Genomic DNA, 16,565 nt, shown 5'->3' on the forward strand with positions numbered 1-16,565 from the left:
TGATTTTATATTCATTTCCAGGGCATTAATTTAAGATGCTGGATGCCCTCAATCCTGATGTTGATGCTTACAGAAACCTGATAGCAGCCCCCCAATATCATGTCATACAGTTATTATTACTTTTTGAGCTCTTAGTAGTCTGTTTCCCAGTCCACTGTAGGCATAATTTGTGGAAATTGTATAGTGCTAAATTTTAAAAAAATTGCATGATTGGTATGTTAAACATATCAGCTGGTAAAAATAACTACATAGTTATAAAATATTCAGTTTGTTTGACCTCTTTTCCACAACATCTGTTGACTGGCAATTATTATATTTTGGTCCTCCAATTCATTATTAATTGAGCCTTGTGTCATCACTTTCTTTTTTTTTCCCTCTGGGATTGAAACTTGCCCAACCAGTCTGTACATCATGTGGTTACCCTGGAACCCCGGGGAGACATCTGCTAATGACCAGCACAGCAGCTATGCAATTTATTGTCTGATACACATTCAAACGTAATACAGGGCAAATTTTCCATATAAAACATATTCATAAAAATTCTGTGGAAGTCAGCTCTGTAGGAATTGAACTTACAGGTGCTCCTAAAGATCAGACACAGCTTACCATAAAATATCTGAGGTCATAAGATATTGTTACAAACGTCTGGGGAGTCTGACAGGACTGTGGCTTGTGTGGTCTTGGGATGCTTGCAGTAGCTAGCACAGGCCCATGCTGCGACTGAAAGAGATTACTCTCCATTACACTAGGACCCCTTCCAACATCGGAAGCAGGCAAGACCATGGGAGCCTTCAGGTAGCTCTCTCTTCCCAATGGTAAGAAGTTTTCTGTAGGTCCTCTCGGTACATGTTTGTATGGATTTTTCTGCCTCTGCACTGCTTGACACAGATACGTATTAAGTACTTGCTGGCACTTTTCACAAGGACTAATATGATGTTTGCTCTCCCTCTCACTCTCCCTCTCTCTCTTTCTCTTGCCTTCATCCCAAACATAAGTGACACGAAAAGTTAGCATTAAAAATTACAAGATGCCCAAAGATATTAATGCCTTTATTAAATTGTATACACATCATAAGACATATGAACACTATGAGACATATGAGGCAACTGACAATATCTTTTATTCTGTTCTATCTACAAGTCTTTGCAATTCCTTTTCTGAGTCTCAATTTCCCCACTTTCTACATACCCAACAAACAGCCATTACCATCTGGTGTATTTTTATTCTGTGGCTGAGAACAAAAAAGTCGTGATAGAAATAGAAAATTCACATGAGGAAATAAATACTAATGCTATTTAGCATGCTGAATAAACCTAGAACTTTTTGGAACTCTATGCAATATAGATAGCTGATGTACCAAGATTGCACTGTGAGCCTTCCTGAGCTCAGTCAAGGTTTTCCTGGTCTAGTTCGAAAGAGCAAAGCTTCCTTTTTTTCTTATTACTTGTCTTTATTCCCATAAGTATCCAATTAAAATTGCTTGGATCAAGACTCTGGTTCCTTCACAGTGCCACTGATGGAGAAGCTCTAACTTGCAATTAGGCCTGAAGTGTGGTGGTAAGGACCCACCACAAGATGTACAAGGTGGGCCTTGTACATCTCCTGAGAAGCTGTATGGTAGCAGGAATGTTGCAACAAACTATATGTAGCTCCACAGATGAAGGAAAAAAAAGCCCAGGGGTTCAGTCCAGGGGATCAAGAAACCATGTGTCTAATGATGAAGGGGAATATTTTACAGTCAAATGGTAGATAGTACATGATCCAGATGATGATGGACAGAACAGGAGAGCAGTGGCTGAAAGGTGATATTGTAGTCATCAGCCTTGCTACCGGAGGTGCTGTGAGCTTGTTTCTTCATTGCCAGTCTTGTTTGCATTAGGCAACATAGCTTTCTGTACTTTAAAAGAAAATATAAGCAGCAATATGGTATCACAAGGTCAGCTGCAATCCTATATGTTATCGGTGGTTATCTGGAAACCACATGAAAGAACAATCTCTTTCCTTACACCAGCTCTGTGCTGCCTTTTTATGTAGCAGCAGCTTGCAGATGAGGAGCTGAGAGTGTGTTTATTTTTCTTCCTCTCTGTGCCATTCTTTCATGATGTGCACAGCCTTATGTCTTGAAGAGTAGCTGCTGCAAAGTTGTTCCGTTCCCATGAACAGTTCTGAAGACAATGGAAGTGGAGGTGCCACGGCGGGAAGCTCAGCCATCCCTGCACCTTCTGCAGGTTTTAAAGGAGGTTTCGGACCAACAGCTCAGAAGGCAGAGAAAGAAGTGGTGATGGCTTTCCCTATTTCTTTCATGACTTCTCCAAGCAAGGATGACAGCAGGAAGATGCACCAGGCAAGATGTGGGCCAGATCTACCTAGTGTTTGTCCTAATAACAGCTTATCTCCAAACAGCATAAATAACCTCCTGCTTCAGTGATAATCCATTCCTTGCAATAGATTAAAAAAAAGTTTTAAGGTAGGCCATTTGCCCTTCTTTGATGGGTGGTATATGGAGCCTTGCAGGTGTAACAGCTCCAGCTCCTGCTGACCTGCAGCTGTCCCCAGAGGTGAGGCAGGTGACGGGCGCTGGTGCTGCTGGCGTGGGCAGTGCATGGTTTCTGTAGGTGTGCAGCCTGTGCAGGGACTGCTGCCACAAATTCTTTTCATGGGAGTGGCAGGAAACAGTGTTTCTGTAGCGTGGTGGAAAGCAAACCATTCATTGCCATCAGGGTTTCATCTTCTCGCAAGTAAGATCTTTGTTTATAAATGTGGCTTTGTAGTTCTGTGAGAACCGGTAGAGTTCCACTTCCAGGAAAATATTAAAGATTAACCATGAACAAGTAAAAGAGTATGAGACCTTTGTGGTGTCTGCTGAGAGACAGCGGTTATTTTGCCATAGCTGACAAAAATCCCAAGCCCGTGGCCAGTGGATGCTTGGTGCAAACTTCCACTTACTCAAAAACAAGGCACACACCACATAGTTCTTCTCCAAACTTGTCCAGAAATTTGCTTACCCTGGAGATTCTTACCCTGAGCCTCCCCTGGACCCCTGCAGCAGACCAAGGGGCAAGGACTTAGATTTGCCCAGATTCAGTGAAACTAGGCAGTAAACTTTATTAATCTTTCCAAGGTAGGAATTAGTATCTGTTCTTCCTCCTTATTCCTTCTCCATCAGCACCAGCTGCTACAACATGTATTGCCCTATAAAACACTTTCCGTTCAATGCTGGTGCCCTCAGGTGCCCTTCTCCTCCCCCGTCCTCCCAGATGAACACCTGTGAGAGGCAGATGGTACAGCTAATCCAGAATATATTTCTTGAGTCCATGTAGAGAAGCTGCCAAGCTGCTGATATTTTGGCACCATGCCTTGTGGCATCCATGGCTGGTGAGAGATGCAGATGCTGCCTGAAAACAGCTGAAGAGGAAATTCTCCCAGTGTCTCCAGAGGTCCGGGGAAGGCGGTGGCTGCTGCAGGGTTCATGGGTAGACATCCCATCAGCACCCTTGCAGGGAATGCCTCGTGAGCAGAGTTTCCTTGCTCATGTCTTAATCAGCCTTTCCTCCAGCTCTGTTTCAATGGGCTCCATTGGCACTGCCTTGCCTTCTCACAGTGAAGGCTGAGAAGCCATTTTTGGCTGGATGTGGCCTGGCAAAAGGAGGAAATGTGTTTGCAGAGAGCTGGGAGCTGTTGTTTCTGCCTGCAGACTTCATGCACACTCAGAGACTGCAGCAGCAGACATCTCTGTTCACTTGTTTTCATAAAAGATAAGCATTGGCACATATTTATGTCTGCCAGGGGTATATAATAAGCAGCCTCTTCACCACTGAGCTTTGTCAGAGCAGTTGCAGAGAGCCATACAGGTGAGTGAGGACAACCCCACTCCACTCTGCATCCCTCAGCAGCCAGCACCCCCAGCCCTCTGAGCTGCAGCAACAGGGTCCCCGGGACAAACCACTACCATCAGTGGCTCAGCTCCTTCTTGACAGAGAAGTGGTTTTCCAACATGTGATTGTGCCTGGGAAGTAGTCTGGTTCCCTCATGATGAAATGAATTCTGAGGTAGGAGCCATACCCAGGCACAGCCACAGCAGTCCCCCTAAAATTCAGATATTCATCAGGGCCTATTACAAGTGAAGCTGGAGCCCAGCAGTCATCAGGAAAAAGAACTGAAACCAGCTCACCAGCACATAAGACCAATAATAAATACCAAAGAATCAACACACTGTGCTCTTTCTATTGTGTGGGGCTTCAGGAGAGCATAGATCCATGCACTATCTGGTTGGTTTTGAAAGGAGTGTTCTTATTGCCCAAGATCTGTCAAACACTTTGCAGACATGAAGGAGTGCACAGTCCTTGCCTGAAGGGGCTGAGGGTTAGTGGCAGACTAGCAGTGAGGAAAAGAAATAAATAAGATGAAAAAGGCATGTCAGTATTGGAAAATGTGTGGTTTGCCCCAGTATATTTTGAGAAGCTGGAGGAAATGTGGGAAACATTAATTTTACTTCCACTATTTATTCTTCGTAAGTTCTATAGCCTTCAGATCTCTAATTCAGGGTCTAATGTTCTTTGTTTCCACTACTCAGTCCTTTTATGCACATTTTGCAGGAAAATAACTCTTTTTCCTTGCCCCCTCTTCCTCCTCTCCCTAAAACAGAACACTACTAGTCCTTAAAAACGTGGGGGTACATAACCCCACAGGGATCAAATAGGCTTAACCCTATTTAGGTGCCTAAACACCTTTGAGGATCTAGGCTTTAATCAGCTCATTTAATGAGCTCCTGTGGTCAAAATGCACAAACAAGGTCTTAAAGCCAGTGGCTCTGGGACCCGGTGCAGAAAAGGCTCTCCAAATGCAAGGAGAGCACACCAAGGCAGTCAGGGAAAGTCCCAGAAAGCAGTGCCGAGATGGACGCACTTCCCAGGCAGAAACACTGTCTCTGTATCAGATGATGTAGTAGCGATCAAAAAACAGCCATGCAGTATTTGCTGCAGACCTGCTTTCTGCACCCCCTGTAAGGCAGTCCCCCTTCTGCTGTTTTCAGAAGGAATCTAATTTCTTGCTGGTGATCCAGAAGCAGAAAGGCACCATGGAGAATTTTGGCTGTGCCTGCCAACACAATTTTGGGGGAAACCCTTCTTCACATTAAAGGACACAAGTAACAAACCAACTAACTTCAGCCACAAGCAACTTAGCATAGAGACTTGAAACTCACAGCTGTGGCTGCTCTTGTTTCCTTACCACAGAATGGAAAAGAAACTCCCTCTTAAAAACAGGCAAGCACAGAGCTTGCACACCAAACCTACTCTACTACAGAATATAACTCCACTAGGTAATGTATGAACAGAAAATAAAAGAAAAAAGAAGAAAAAAAAGGGGTGCCTTTTGTCTGGAGAAGTTTAAAAGAAGAATAGATGGTACCATAAGCAGCAAGAAGCGGTATTGGTGGTGCAGCAGCTCAATCATAAACAAGTCTGGGCAGTGGGTTTTGGTAAAATGTCATAAGAAGAGACCTTCCAGGGAAAAAATTGGCAGGAAAATTGCAAAATTGCTTTTTCAGTAGTTTATGGGCAACCTGTAGGTAAGAGGATGTAGATGATGAGGGCTAAACAGTGCTATACACTATGCATGGTGGCAGTGACAACCTCAAGGCTCAGTGTACTCTCCTGAGCACAAGGACACAGACAGGCATGGCAGCACCCAGCCTCTCCAGGAAGTCACTTATCTGTAACCTTACTCAGGAGGTCTGATTCATGCTTAGGTTGCTTTGTTGAAATGCAAACAGGTGTTATAAAAATACAAGATAGTCCTCTATGGCTTTCACAGAAGACATTGGCTTTGATTACATAAGAAATTAAATTTTTACATTATTCAGAATCTTTCACTGCCTCTGGATTAGCTTGATGGAGCTCAGAAGCCTTTTCTAACAGTGGTATGGGGCTGGGAAACTGCGGGTCCATGACTTTAAATAGTTCTGGACCATGATGACATTTTTCCCTGTGACTTTACCTAGGAAAAGCCATTTCTTGGTATTATTACATAGGAGGGACCACTGATACTTAGTTATGTATGTGACAGTGGAAAATGAAGAGATGAAGTAACAATGTCTAATGTGGGAGCTGATTTCCACAATAATCAAGATAGATGACAGTAATAATAATTATCCATGGTGAGTCAAACTCCTGGATTAACTTTCTTAAAGCAATATTAAACAAGCTGGAGATATGAATGGAGGTAAAGCATCAGGTCCACAGCTGGCAGAGGGGTCTGGTGCTCCTCAGGAAGGACTGGGCTCTAGAAACTGTTTTGTAAGGATTGCAGCAGTACATGACTCAACAGAGTCCCTCTGTCTAACCACAGTATAACCCTTCAGCATTGCCTGCTGCACCTAAACACACTTCACTTTAACTCACTACAGGGCACAGTTCACCTCTTTTGGTGTTTATCATGCAGCAATGGCCCTGGATATTACAGCAGTGTCTGCATATACATTAGAAGGGGCAGAGGAAGTAGGGGTAACCACTGCTCTACCAATAGCAGTTCTTGGAGGAGCTGACACTTCTGTAATATGCAAGTGAAAGTCGCCAGGCCCAGGGCTGTGCAGGGTTTTGGCAGCAGGCCTCCTTCGAGGCAGCTGATTTAGAAACCCTTGTATATTTCTTAGGTTGCTCTCCATTCAAGTCAGTGCACCAGCACTCACTCCAGCTCTTCTCTTGCCCTAAGTGATGCAAGGATGCTTTGACCAACAGATTTGGAAAAGAGTAAATGGCAGCAAGCACCTTTCCCTGTGGAAGCATCACTACACCTGACAGTACTCCAGGCTACCACTCTGTCAAGGCCCTGCTCATTTCCAGCCTTCTAGCCCAATCCTCAAGCCTTCTGACACAGCAGCTTGGATGAGAACCATCTGTTCCTTAAGATGCAGCCAAATCCTGCTGGACAGCCTAACCCTCTGCTTGCAGGGGTGGCAGGATTTCTGAAATTACAAACATACCTGAAGACTAGTTGGGCACTTCTACAAATTCTGCAAAGTATTGGTGCAGAAGTAATGCTGAACTCTTGAAATCAAGGAGACCTGAGGACTTAGCCTGAAAAACTATTTTTAGAGTGGAGATTTCTCAAAGATATATCCTGTCTGCCTTTTCAGGAAACTAACCTCCTTTCAAGATCACCCTCCATGGTTTCTATATCGTTCTACCAGTGCTCAGAATGTTATGTAAATGTCACAGCATTTACAGTGAAAAGAGGTATTAGTGCAAATCATAATCAGGTCTGAGGATTCAAGTCCTCCCTCCACAGGTATGTCGCTGTGACCCTGGCTCCAGGGGGGCACTGCTCCAAGCATAAAATGGGGAGTTCTCTGACCTGCCAGGGTCAAGATAGGTTAGAAATTCAATTCAAGCCCCACACAGCTGCACTGTAACCAGCATAGGAATCCTTGCATCTGTATTCATCTTTTAGGTTAGCTCTCACTGTTATTAATTTCCTTTTATAGTATCAATTTCATGTTTACCAGCATCGGATTCTGAGCTGATGTAGATCAGCAGTAATCCATTTCTGTTAAGTGAGTGGCATTATTTTACAGCCATTGAGAGGATGGCCCCTAGCTATTAATTTTTCTTTGCTCCTCTCTCTTGACAGGAATAATCTCTTTTAGATTTGAGACTAAATAAAGAATCACCCCTTGGATAGCTGAGTCCTATAATTCCCTCTTGGCTTCCACCTTTGCTTGCTGCCAGTGGAAATGAAGAGTGCTGAGCACCTGACAGGATCAGGCCCTCAAGTGGCTCAGTGGCTGTGCCATCCCTCTAATTCTGGGGTAATGATAATTGGGCTTGCACTGAGTGTTGACATATATTTATTAATTGCAAGGTGCGGCTGGCTTTGCACTTTGCTAAGACAAACACTCGCAGAACAATGTGCACAGAAGAGGCTGGAAGCCATCCAGCCATGTGTCAGCAGCAGCTGAGAGGGGAGGAAATTGCTAACTGTCCTGCACAAGGAGACAGGGTGCTGAAAATCCATCTGAAGATAGAAAGATCTCCTTTTCTTGGATTCAGTTTTCCTTTTGGAGAAACCTTTCCTGTTTCATCAGAAAGCCCCTGACCTTGCCTTGGCCCCAGTGGCTTGTGACACAAGACCAAGATGACACAATTGGAGCCAGGCTTCGTGCCAGGGCTGGCAGTGATTTAGTGATGTTCCTAGAGAGCAGGGGGAGAAAGGCCCTAGCCCATGAGCTGAAGGTTATTTGAACAGTCATATATTTAAGGTAGGAATCACATGAATCCCAGCACAGTAGGAAGGGAAGGGAAGCCTACCTGCCAGCCTGTGAAGTGGCTTATCCTTACAGAGATAAACTGCTGGATGCTCAAGGGAGAAACCAGCAATGGAACTGGGACAGAGAAGACATTTCATTCTTACTTTTGGTACTAAAACAGTAAGTAACAAGTGACTACACTGTATTTATTTACTACCCTTTAAATGGAGCCCAGTGACTCACTTCTTTTAGTGCTTTTCTTTATCAGTGATGAAATTACTCTCTCTTGAGAGCAACTATTTTCCTTCCTCTTCCTTCAGCCTGAGGATTTACATACAGCAATACCAGATAAGTGAAGCCAGTGCAAGACAGCTCGCTGAGTTCATCCCTCAGCTTCAGTTGAGTTATGTCTGGCAAAACTGCAACTAGCTTGGATGTGTCTATAGGCTCTTCCTCACTGTGTCTCTGCTTGCTGTGTCACACAGCTCAGAGCACTTCGAAGCTGCGCTAACTTGTGTCACTTAGAGAGATTTTCAAAGCCCCCTTAACTTATCTGCCCTGTCATCACTGTGACCAGTCTGGCACTAATCTGGATGTTCAAGAAATATCAGCCAGTTACTCACAGTTTTCTGAATCAGTGAAGAGGAGAAACTTCCTTTCTCATTTTAAGTAGTTTCTATATGTCTAGAGATGTCTTACAGAAACAGAAACTATACCTGATAAAATGCCAGCATTAATCCATTTGATGTATTTAAGTGCGGCTGTTTAACAGCAACATATCAAGTTAATGTGATACTGATGGAACAAGAAATGGCATCAGAGGGTTTCAAAAGATTTCTTATCACAAAGAAAAAAAAAGGATTTTGACTTCCCATTTCATTTCTCTGTGAATGAGAACACCTTTGCTATTTACATTATTTACTGTTTACTGTAGTAGAGTCACTACTAAAAATCAAAGTGATTTGCAGAGCCCTGCCAGTTCTTTTTATATCTCCTTTGCTGACTCAATAAACATCTGACACTCCAGTATTGTAGCTAAGTGTACTGATTCTGCCCTCATGGAAAACATCTTTTTTAGAGAATTGTTCTGCTTCTGCTTAAAAATGTGATTTGTCTGGTGAAGCATTTGTAAAAGCTTCCCCCCCAGTGTTGCTGTGGCAATTGTAAGCAGTTAGGCAGGCACAGTAACTTGAGAAGCTATGTGAAATCTTCTGATATGCAAATACGCTGCTGTATACATGGCAAAGAAGGGGTTTGGGTACACTAACATGGAACAGAGTTACGCTAACAAACAATTCCTTTATATGCTATTTTGAAATAAAACTTCGTCCTGAAAAATGATGTGAAGTAAATATTCCACAAAGCCTGTGGTTGTAGGGAAATGGTTCTGAGTTCAGATCAGTTTTGCTTCAGACGGGTTCTGTTTCTCCCGATGCAGTCACCTTTAAATGAAACAGAGCAGGATTGAAGCCAGGAACAGGATTGGGCTTGAGGAAGGTGCAGCAAGGGAAGACATTCTGGTAGCAGCTGACAAGGACAGGGCATTTCATGTCTCAACCATCACCTGGCAGAATTGAACAGGATGGATGTCCCTATGGGAAAAGGTGGCCTTCCAGTCTGAAGAGGACACGTTACATCTGGTCTGTATCTGCTCTTGGATCCAAATTCAGGCAGAGAAGAGACAATAGGAAACAGCCTAACACAGCTCCACTATGGTGTTCTTGGATGCCAGCCATAGTTGAATCTTCCAGGTAAGTATGGAACACAAAGGAATTTATGAGCACATAAATCATAGGGGCTGAAGGTGGGAAAGACACTGGAGGACTAGTCAATGCAGGCCTGCTTTCTACAGGGAATTTCCCAGCTGACAGTTTTAAGAATTTAAAACAATAGAGCTTTAACTTTCCTCTGAGAGTAATTTAAAGTCGTTAGGCACCTATCTGAACCTTTTAGCATCTCGGTGTGTTTCATGGGATTAGCCCTGTACAGGTTCCTAGCAGCTCTTGATGCAGGCCTTTAGATTCAGATTTCTCTTTTGCCATTTATTCCAGGCTTATTCTATAACAAAGTAAACTCAGAAGTGGAGGTAGTCACTTCAGGCTTTCCTACACTGTGGGTTTTCCCGTATTTCCTCCCATGGAAACTGTATCACAGGAAGAGTGGCTGTGAAAAGCTCCCTGGGTGAACAATCTGGGTTACAGTGAACTGGGAAAATGCATTAACAAGGAACAAGGAATCCTGCATGTAACCTGTTGTGGGATGGCTGCAATGTGTTGCAGTTCCACTCTAACATACAGCAGTATGTTGTCTGTACAGCAGGTCCCTAAGATTTTAGCCACTTTCACAAATTGTTCCTAGAAACTAGTCTGAGTTTCAATAAGGCAGATCACATCTTCTAAAGGCTTTGCTGGTCTGCACTAGGGCAGGCTGTGCATCATAAGCCACTCTACAACAGATTTCTGAAGAAGGAAGAAAGAGCACACAGAAAGATTCAGGAAACCGCCTCTGCCCCTGATATCTGAGATTAAGGCTGGTAAAACAGGAACAGAGACCTGTGCTTAAATTCCACTTTATATTCTCTGTAAAGATGAACAGTCTGTTGGCATTTTGCAATGACTGTGAAGAATTTTAGTGGTTAATTATATCCTCTGTTTCTTGCCTCACTATCTTTGTGCACATTCACATGAGTCCTAAAAGGAGTTTACTGTTCAAATGCCTAGGCTCTGGGCCAGCAGCAGTGCCTAAATAGAATACTGTGAAATATCTCCTCGTGTGCCATGATAAAATGCTTGGGGACACACTATAAAGAGCTTTGAGTACATCTGCAAAGTCATGAAATGTTATGTCATCAGTGCTAGGAGAACCACAAGGTTGTGATCTCAGAGCAGTCTCTCAGCCAAAGTAAAAGAGTAACAAATCTAAACGGCGCCTAGCATTCAAGGACTTGTCACCATGGTGACACTTTTCAACTGGGTGTGCCAAGGGTGGGACAGAGGTGGTTGCCCAAAATGTGCGGGTTACTGCAGTGGGAAAAGTGGGGCAGTAACATAATGGGCATAGAGGGAGGAAAGGATGAAAAGCAGGTGCCAGCAGTGGTGGCATGGCAGTGGGAAGCCAACAGAAGATTCCCAAGGCATTGATGTGCTTATGAGCGTAACGATTTCCTCTTGCCCTAGGTTGGTCGCTCACAGTCAGTGTGTGAAAGGGGAAGATGGCCGATGTGCCACTGTGGTGTGTCAAGAGAGAGTCAGGAAGGGGAGGAGAAGGGGGGTTTGGGATGGGTGATAGTTTAACCACAGCTGGAGGAAGATGGTTTCTGTTAGCTTATGGTTTGTTTGAACAGATCGCCATTCTTCACCATTCTTCACCTTCTTTTTCACATCAGTCTCATCACTGTTCAATTAAAATGCTAGTAAAATATAAAGAGGGACAGACACTTTCTACTGAGGACCCTTGCCCTGGACAGACAGTCTGTCCCATCCATGCATCTTTCTCTCCTATGTTAAGGGGGAATCTTTGCTTGCAAGCAGAGATGCTCTTGGGGCCCAGCCACTGAGACAGTTCCCTGAGACCCTGGCCAGGTGAGGGGAGAAGATAGAAAGCAGTAAACACATCCAGTGCTGAAATAGAAGAAGAAAGGGGCTTACCTCCTAGCTTCCCCCGGTATACTAGAATTTTATGGTTAGGTCCTACCAGACATCAGCCAGTCCCAAAGTATTCAGTAGGTTTGACTACCCTGGGGCAATCACAGTAAAACATAGTTGAGTAGGAATGATCCATGACACAACCCTCTCTCACCCATTAGAATTTGGGAGCACAAACCCTGCCAGAATCTGATTTCTTTCTTTGCAAAGCACTTCAGCTCCAAGCTTTTGATTGAGAGTTACAAGGTGCCCTGACATGTTCTTGCTCCAGCAATTCATTAGCCATATCTTTTTGCAACTATTGCCATATTGCAGTATTTCTTCAGGGCTTCCTGGCTCTCCCTAGGAGACAGGGAGATGCAGGATCAGCACTGGGGCAGTCCATCAGGCAGTGCAGTCATGTCCACAGTAGAGCTTTGCTGCTGATTCCAGCAGTTTGCAGTTGTGAGTGAACTGCATTTGAGTGCAAGCTGGCACTGAAACACGGACTTGGCCATCTGGCCAACATGATTGCAAATGGTTGAAGGATGTGCAGGTACTGATCAGTTTTGGCATGATACAAAACGGAGCGGGAGGATGACTGGAGGCCAGTCAAACCAGCAGAGAAGTGTTGATCCTCACGCACAGAGCGCTATGAGAGGGCAGAGCAGACTGTCTCCAACGTTCACACCCACTGGAAATTGTGCTGTGTGGGCTCAGGGCATTTCAGTGAGGACATAGTTGGCTTGCTGGGAATCTTAAGCCAACAGGCTCTGAGAGTAATAATGAGTGTGTTAGGTGGGAGGCATGGGTTTAATTTCTGTGAGGTTCCTGGGATCAGCTCCTTCCTCTTGGCCTTTTGCCCTCCTCCCTGGCACTGGGATGTAAGTCCTCTGGAGCAAGGTCTGTCCCTTCAAATGGGTGTGGACACAGTGGGTCGAAGATCTGGTTTGGGTAACTTCATCTGCACACAAGTAAAGTTCAAATATTTATAGTGAGGTCCTCCCTTGCTTAATTGTCAACCTGTACTATCCCCCCTGCCTGTGTCACAGTGGCAGAGAAATACATGGCAGGAAGGGGTTAACTTGCTGCGGGGGGGCCGGGGTGGTTTGCAGGCAGAAGGGAGGAGCAGGATAGTATTTCTATATTAACATGCAGCTGGTTAATGCAGCTGAATAGCCCTGGCTCAGCTGTTACCTTTCTCAAAGCCAATGGCAAATGATGAAAAACCGTGGTAATATCTATTAAAAGTTTGTGGAAGGGGCCTGCTCAGTGGGAGCTTTTCCATCTCACATACAAGTGATGATTTAGAACAGAGAAAGATCCCCTCGAGGGGATTTTATGAACCATGCAATGCTAATTAACTCCATTGTTGTATTTTGTTTTGAACATAAGAGTCCCTCTGGGATTGCAGCACTCTTTCCTCCTGCAATAGATTTCCATTTTGCACCACTGTATAAAATCTCCTCCACATCCCATCAGCAAAAGGGATTAACAATAGAGAGAAGCATATGTGCATACTTTTATGGGGTTCTAGGGAGGAATGTCTCTCCCTTCACCTCCCAGATGCATTCTCAATAGGGGCCATTCTGTACATCCTTGCTTTTGCTGTTTCTTTAACCTTGAATTAAAAACAAGTGTATATCAAACACTTGGCAGCATCTCCCTTTGATCTTCAGCATATTCAAACCACTTCTGAACACACTGTGCTGGAGTTTGTTTTAGCAGTTGAGCTGTTTGGGCAGAAATGCAAAAGGAAAGGAAAAGAAAAGAAAACCAAAACCCAACCTCGCCAAAAAACCAACAAAAGCCATCAACACCAGAAGTGGAAGCACTGATGAATGACCGATTTGCTCATCTACAGTATATCCCGAAAGGAAAGCAAGAGAATGAAAGCTCTCATCTGTTTGAAGCCCTTACTGGCTCGTGCCAGCAATGTTCAGAAGAAACTTGACTCCCTCTGTGCTGGATCAGCTCTTCGTTTTCTGGGCTTCTGGTGTTCCACTTCAGTTTGCCCAGACGCTCCTCTCTCCGCTCACTCATTTTGTACTCAGCAAAATGGATCCTGACTGGCCTGGTGCTCTAGCTATCATGATTTAGCATTAACTTCAGTGAAGGACAAGAGCAAGAACTTTCAGATGAATCAAATGTCTTCTTCTTAATTTTTTAGCTTCAGTTTCTGGCCTCCCTCAACTCTGAGAAAGCCCAGATCTCCATGGGGTGTCTTGGATATTCTCTTCTCTTCACTGCCTGAAGTTTCAGCTCTGCACAGGCCAAAATTCACAGTGTGTTGATACCTGCTTTAGGCAATTCAGTTGTTTCATGGTAAGAAATATTTAGCAAGCTGTCCCAAGGGAGTGGCTAGTGCACTGGAGTCTGATTCATGACTTCTGGATGGTACTGGAACCACATTGGGAGCTACTTGCCACCAGCTGTAAAGGGAATTCTGCATGAGCTTGACCAACAGGAGCAGGGATTTGCAAATAAGAGGCTTTTTCATTTACCTTGTAACACTGTAAATTCTTATGTCTTGATTGCTAATTCATTCTGTAATATAATTATGATCAGACCAATTTCTGAGTCCTCTGAATGAACAACTGGAAAGACATTTAACATCTTCAGGAGTGTAAATAACACAAGCCATAGAGTAATGCTGCCTTTGCATTTAGGCCCCTGAGGTCATGACTGCTGCCTCCAGACCCAGGCAGAGCTGCTGTCAATTGGAGACACTGCAGCTCATGAGAGACCCTACCCTCCTATCACGTCTTCAGTCAGCTAAGCAGAATACTGAGTATATTAAACAGCTTTATCAGGGATCCAGTGGGGATGTTCATTGAGGCAACAGCCTCTGTGGCATTGGCACTAGACTGATGAAGGAAAATTATTCATGTAAAGCTTTCTATTCTCCCCGCAACATCCCTCACTTTATTCAAGCTCCTCTTTTCCTTTTCAAAAGGAGGAGAAACAATTAAAAAATATTCATACTAGTTACACCCCAAATCTTCCGGCAGCACCATGGCTGGATGGGTTTTCCCTTGGAGTATTGCATTTAGTGATCCCAGCAGAGGTGTTCCTGAGCACCTTCTTGTTCAAACATTATGACATTGTCTTATGGTGTAGGGTCTTGAGGACAATTACTACAACAGTTGTAGTTGTCTATTGCAACAGTGGTCTGCAGAGCATGCTGGTTATGTAAGACAACATGTCGATATGACATTGTCATTCTTTCTGAAAATGCTGCTAAATCTTTTCTGCTAAGTGTCACAGGTCCATGTAAATACCTATTTTTCTTCTTTTCTTTGCAGTCCTTTATAGCAATCGACAGAATCAAAAAGGTAAAACTGAAGGGGAGGGACTTTCCATTCTAAAATCTTTAGCTTACCTCAAACACACATAATATTGTAGTGACCTCAGCATCTTCTCACTCACATCTATATAAAATAACCAGAGCAACTCCATAGGTTTACCCCACTCAACATCCAGAGAAGGAAGAGTAAGAGCTATCCCATTTTTGAGAAGCATTTCCAGTGCAGTGTTCTCATCAGGAGCAAATTTGTCAAATCCTGTTGCTTTTTTTACCTTTTAATTTATCCTAAAAGGGAAAATTTCTGTGAACAGAACAATCGCACAAGTCTTTTTTTTTTTTATAGACCTCTCTGTAAGTCAGTCTTCCTTTAGCACTTGCTGACCATTGGCTTGTTAATGTGCAGGTGGGGAGAGCAGTGAAGACTTTGCCAGTGTGGTCCTTGTCACACGCGCCAGGATCACTCCCAGGATCCTCACCCTTGTGCAGCTCAACACATTGGTCCTTTATTGAATTGCTGCAGGTAACCATCACCCTGAGCAGCTCAGGCTTGTTTCCAAAAGCTAAGCAATAGTTGCCTGATGATCATGTGATAGGACACCAGATGCAAGACAGTGAGCCCCCCTGTTGACTGCTGAGATCACAGAGAGACACAGTGCAGCAAAGCCTTTCTGCAGATATAAAGAACATATTTTGGTTGATGCCACTCCTGTTCCTGGCACCACAGAGGCATCGCACCCCTCGCCTCTCTCTCCCAGGCTAAGTATAGAAGACACTTGAACTCCCCAAAGTTTCATTCCCACTTGGAGTTTTGCAGCTCAACTCTCTCTGAGTAAGCTCATTTGCATGCTCAGCCCAGGGAGGCCCAGCAGCTCCTCTGAGGCTCTGCAAGGGGCCACACATCCCTAGTGTGGCACCACAGCTGGGCCTGCCCACCTTTGGTTTCCTTGCTTCAGCAGCAGCGTGGTGATATTTTTGTAGTTTCCACGATATGGACGCTTAATGCCAATGTCTGTTTGTTCTCTGTAACCTATGATTTTCCACACCCTGCTAGAACAAGTGAGAAGCAACTCTACTGCTACTTAAGCAGCTTTTACGTACTGTTAGGAAGAAGCCGGATACACACAAGGGGGGCATAAAGAAGGGTAGAACTTCTTTCACATCTCCCGTGCTTTCTTTCCAGCCAGTTTCTGAGCTTTGCATTTCCACGTGAACATTTTCCCCTGTCAGACAGAAGGGTAGGTAACCCTGTTCATCACAACGAGCACAGGGTAGTTGCAAATATTATTTTAGCTTGTTCCTGCTCTTCCCTGTCTTGCCCTAATATTTGCAGTAGATAATTTCTAAAGCCTAAATAACTTAGGCTTGTGATTGAATATGCTTTTCCTGAGCT

Source organism: Manacus candei, unplaced genomic scaffold, assembly GCF_025592945.1.
Source record: "Manacus candei isolate 608988 ecotype Guabito, Panama unplaced genomic scaffold, ASM2559294v1 h1tg000072l, whole genome shotgun sequence".
Classification (NCBI taxonomy): Eukaryota; Metazoa; Chordata; class Aves; order Passeriformes; family Pipridae; genus Manacus; species Manacus candei.